Below are 5,377 nucleotides of genomic sequence, written 5' to 3'. Positions count from 1 at the left end.
AAAGGGCATGGCATTTATTCAATGGTACTAACTAAATACAATCTACCTACATGCAACTATCTAAATCATAGCAATTGCTTGGTCAAAATAAATCAATTCCCAAGAAGCATATATGTACAAGGGCTAAGGACTAGCAAGTCTAATTCACAATTGAATTGAGCTATTAAATATTTTTACAAACTTGCATGAAGAGATGATCATAGGTGAAAACATGTAATTGAGCATCGAACCCTCACCAGAAGTGTTTGCACTCTATTCGCTCAAGTGTTTAGGGTCGATTCTCTCAATTCTCTCCTAATCATGTTTTCTAAGATTTGTTTTTCTTCTAACAATCAACAAATATTTCATGCATGCATACATATATCATGAGGTCTTTTCATAGGTTGTAATGGGGCTAGGGTCAAGGTATGATGCATATATGGTTAAGTGACCTTGAAATTTGAATCTTTGATAAGCTTAAACTTCCCACCTAGCCTATGACATCCTATACAATTTCAAAGCTAGCTGATGAGCGGATAATTTATACGCTTTTTGGCATTGTTTTTAGATAGTTTTGAGTAAGTTCAAGCTACTTTTAGGGATGTTTTCATTAGTTTTTATGTTAAATTCACATTTCTGGACTTTACTATGAGTTTGTGTATTTTTCTGTGATTTCAGGTAAATTCTGGCTGAAATTGAGGGATTTGAGCAAAACTCTGAAGAAGGCTGACAAAAGGACTGCTGATGCTGTTGGAGTCTGACCTCCCTGCACTCGAAATGGATTTTCTGGAGCTACAGAACTCCAATTGGCGCGCTCTCAACGGCGTTGGAAAGTAGACATCCAGGGCTTTCCAGCAATATATAATAGTTTATACTTTATTCGGATATTGACGACGTAACTTGGCGTTGAACGCCAAGTACATGCTGCTGTCTGGAGTTAAACGCCAGAAAAACGTCATGATCCGGAGTTGAACGCCCAAAACACGTCATAACTCGGAGTTCAACTCCAAGAGAAGCCTCAGCTCGTGGATTGATCAAGCTCAGCCCAAGCATACACCAAGTGGGCCCCGGAAGTGGATTTATGCATCAAATACTTACTCATGTAAACCCTAGTAGCTAGTCTAGTATAAATAGGATAAGTTACTATTGTATTAGACATCTTTTGACAGTTTAATCTCTTGAATATTCGGTCACTTGATCATGGAGAGGGCTGGCCATTCGGCCATGCCTGAACCTCTTTCACTTATGTATCTTCAACGGTGGAGTTTCTGCACACCATAGATTAAGGGTGTGGAGCTCTGCTGTACCTCAAGTATTAATGCAATTCTATTGTCTTTCATTCAATTCTCTTTTATTCTTATTCCAAGATATTCATTCGTACCCAAGAACATGATGAATGTGATGATAAGTAACCCTCATTATCATTCTCACTTATGAACGCACGTGATTGACAACCACTTCCATTCTACATGCAACAAGAGCTTGAATGTGTATCTCTTAGATTCCCCAACAGAATCTTCGTGGTATAAGTTAGATAGATGGCGGCATTCATGAGGATCCGGAAAGTCTAAACCTTGTCTGTGGTATTCCGAGTAGGACTCTATGATTGAATGACTGTGACGAGCTTCAAACTCCTGAAGGCTGGGCGTGATGACAAGCGCAAAAGAATCAAGGGATTCTATTCCAACCTGATTGAGAACCGACAGATGATTAGCCGTGCTGTGACAGAGCATAGGAACGTTTTCACTGAGAGGATGGGATGTAGCCATTGACAACGGTGATGCCCTACATACAGCTTGCCATGGAAAGGAGTAAGAAGGATTGAGTTGAAGCAGTGGGAGAGCAGGCGTCCTTGAGCCATACAGTATCTCCATTCGCTTATCTGAAATTCCCACCAATGAATCTGCATGAGTATTCTATCCCTTTTATTTATTTTATTTATCCAATTTAATTCCATTTGACTCTATGTTTCCACTCACTAACTGAGATCTACAAGATGACCATAGCTTGCTTCATACCAACAATCTCTGTGGGATCGACCCTTACTCACGTAAGGTTTATTACTTGGACGACCCAGTGCACTTGCTGGTTAGTTGAACGGAGTTGTGAATTCAACTGGTGTCACAATAATAATTTCATACAACTTAAAGAATAGTGATCACAATTTCGTCCACCAAGTTTTTGGCGCCGTTGCCGGGGATTGTTCGAGTATGGACAACTGACGGTTCATCTTGTTGTTCAGATTAGGTAATTTTCTTTTCAAAAATCTTTTTCAAAAAATTTTTCTTTTATTTTTCGTTTTTCCAAAAATATTTTCGAAAAAAAAATAAAAATACAAAAAAATTAGAAAATCATAAAAATAAAAAATATTTTGTGTTTCTAGTTTGAGTCTTGAGTCAATTTTTAAGTTTGGTGTCAATTGCATGCTTTTAAAAATTTTTCTTGCAATTTTCGAAAATCTCATGCATTCATAGTGTTCTTCATGATCTTCAAGTTGTTCTTGACAAGTCTTCTTGTTTGATCTTGATGATTTCTTGTTTTGTGTCTTTTGTTGTTTTTCATGTGCATCTTTGCATTCATATTTTTCATGCATTAAAGATTTCTAAGTTTGGTGTCCTGCATGTTTTCTTTGCATCAAATTTTTTTTTAAAAATATGTTCTTGATGTTCATCATGATCTTCAAAGTGTTCTTGGTGTTCATCTTGACATTCATAGCATTCTTGCATGCAATCATTGTTTTGATCTAAAAATTTCATGCATTAATTATTTTTGTTGTTTTTCTCTTTCATAATTAAAAATTCAAAAATCAAAAAAATTATCTTTTCCTTATTTCCCTCCAAATTTTCGAAATTTTGGGTTGACTTGGTCAAAAATTTTTAAAATTAGTTGTTTCTTACAAGTCAAGTCAAAATTTCAATTTTAAAAATCTTATCTTTTCAAAATCTTTTTCAAAAATCATATCTTTTTCATTTTTTTATAAATTTCGAAATTTTCAAAAATATTTTTCAAAATATTTTCAAAATCTTTTTCTTATCTTTATATCAAATTTTCGAAAATTAGCTAACAATTAATGTGATTGGTTCAAAAATTTGAAGTTTGTTACTTTCTTGTTAAGAAAGGTTCAATCTTTAAGTTCTAGAATCTTATCTTGTAGTTTCTTGTTAGTTGAGTCTTTTTAAAAATTAAATCTTTTTCAAAATATCTTTTTATTAAAATTTTTATCTTATCTTTTTATCTTTTATCTTATCTTTTTCAAAAATTTTATCTTTTTCAAAATTTGATTTCAAAATATCTTATCTAACTTCTTATCCTCTTATCTTTTTCAAAATTTGATTTCAAATCTTTTTCAATCAACTAACTAACTTTTTGTTTGTTTCTTATCTTTTTCAAAACCACCTAACTACTTTTCCCTCTCTAATTTTCGAAAATTCCCCCTCTCTTTTTCAAAAATTCTTTTTGTTTTAAATTTTAATTTTAATTATATTTTGTCTTTGATTTTCGAAAATTACTAACCTCTTTTCAAAAATTATTTTCGAAATCTTCCTTCTATTTTCTTCTTCTATTTAATTATTTAATTATTAACACTTCTCTTCACCTCTCTTCATCCAAAAATCCGAATTCATCCTTCTTCATTCTTCTACCCCCTTCTTCTTCTACTAACATAAAGGAATCTCTATACTGTGACATAGAGGATTCCTCTTTCTTTTCTTGTTTTCTTCTCTTTCATATGAGCAGGAACAGAGAAAAAGGCACTCTTGTTGAAGTTGATCCAGAACCTGAAAGGACTCTGAAGAGAAAATTAAGAGAAGCTAAATTAAATTATTCTAAAGGTAACCTTTCAGAAATTTTCGAACAAGAGAAGGAGATGGCAGCCGAAAATAATAATAATAATAATGCAAGGAGAATGCTTGGTGACTTCACAAAGCCAACATCCAAGTTTGATGGAAGAAGCATCTCCATTCCTGCCATTGGAGCCAATAACTTTGAGCTTAAGCCTCAACTAGTTGCATTAATGCAACAAAACTGCAAGTTTTATGGACTTCCATCTGAAGATCCTTATCAGTTTTTAACTGAGTTCTTGCAGATCTGTGAGACTGTAAAGACGAATGGAGTTGATCCTGAAGTCTACAGACTCATGCTTTTCCCTTTTGCAGTAAGAGACAGAGCTAGAATATGGTTGGATTCACAACCTAAGGATAGCCTGGACTCCTGGGATAAGCTGGTCACTGCCTTCTTGGATAAATTCTTTCCTCCTCAAAAGCTGAGCAAGCTGAGAGTGGATGTTCAAACCTTCAAACAAAAAGATGGTGAATTCCTCTATGAAGCTTGGGAAAGATACAAGCAGTTGACCAAAAGATGTCCATCTGACATGTTTTCAGAATGGACCCTAGTAGATATATTCTATTATGGTCTCTCTGAATTTTCGAAAATGTCACTGGACCACTCTGCAGGTGGATCTATTCACCTGCCTGAAGAGGCTCAAGAACTCATTGACATGGTTGCAAACAACCAGTTCATGTATACCTCTGAGAGGAATTCCGTAAATAATGGGATACCTCAGAAGAAAGGAGTTCTTGAAATTGATGCTCTGAATGCCATATTGGCTCAGAACAAAATGTTGACTCAACAGGTCAACATAATCTCTCAAAATCTGAACGGATTGCAACATGCATCCAACAGCACTAGAGAGGCAGCTTCTGAAGAAGCTTATGATCCTGAAAACCCTGCCATAGCAGAGGTTAATTACATGGGTGAACCTTATGGAAACACCTATAACCCATCATGGAGAAATCACCCAAATTTCTCCTGGAAGGATCAACAAAAGCCTCAACAAGGCTTTAACAATGGTGGACGCAATAGGCTGAGCAATAGTAAGCCATATCCATCATCTTCTCAGCAACAGACAGAGAATTCAGAACAAAACACTTCTAATTTAACCAATATTGTCTCTGATCTGTCAAAGGCCACTTTCAGTTTCATGAATGAAACAAGATCCTCCATTAGAAATTTGGAGGCACAAGTGGGCCAGCTGAGTAAGAAAGTTATTGAAACTCCTCCCAGTATTCTCCCAAGCAATACAGAAGAGAATCCAAAAGGAGAGTGCAAGGCCATTGATTTGGTCAAAGTGGCCGAATGCACTAGGGAGGAGGAAGACGAAAATCCTAGTGAGAAAGACCTCCTGGGACGTCCCTCAAGCAAGAAGGAGTTTCCCATTAAGGACCCAGAGGAATCTGAGGCTCATCTAGAGACCATAGAGATTCCATTAAATCTCCTTCTGCCATTCATGAGCTCTGAAGACTATTCTTCCTCTGAAGAGGATGAAGATGTGACTGGAGAGCAAGTTGCTCAATATTTAGGAGCTATCATGAAGCTGAATGCCAAGCTGTTTGGTAATGAG

The 5,377-nt window shown here is 35.8% G+C and overlaps 1 non-coding gene across 1 annotated transcript; it reads right to left on the bottom strand.

Moving 5' to 3' along the window:
• Positions 1-4,246: 4,246 nt before the first annotated feature.
• On the bottom strand, positions 4,247-4,350 carry LOC112708532 (small nucleolar RNA R71). The gene has a single exon (XR_003156386.1). It is a non-coding gene; the product is annotated as a small nucleolar RNA R71 (small nucleolar RNA).
• Positions 4,351-5,377: the final 1,027 nt, after the last annotated feature.

Source organism: Arachis hypogaea, chromosome 8 (genome assembly GCF_003086295.3).
Source record: "Arachis hypogaea cultivar Tifrunner chromosome 8, arahy.Tifrunner.gnm2.J5K5, whole genome shotgun sequence".
NCBI lineage: Eukaryota > Viridiplantae > Streptophyta > Magnoliopsida > Fabales > Fabaceae > Arachis > Arachis hypogaea.
This window is presented reverse-complemented; position numbering and strand designations above follow the sequence as displayed.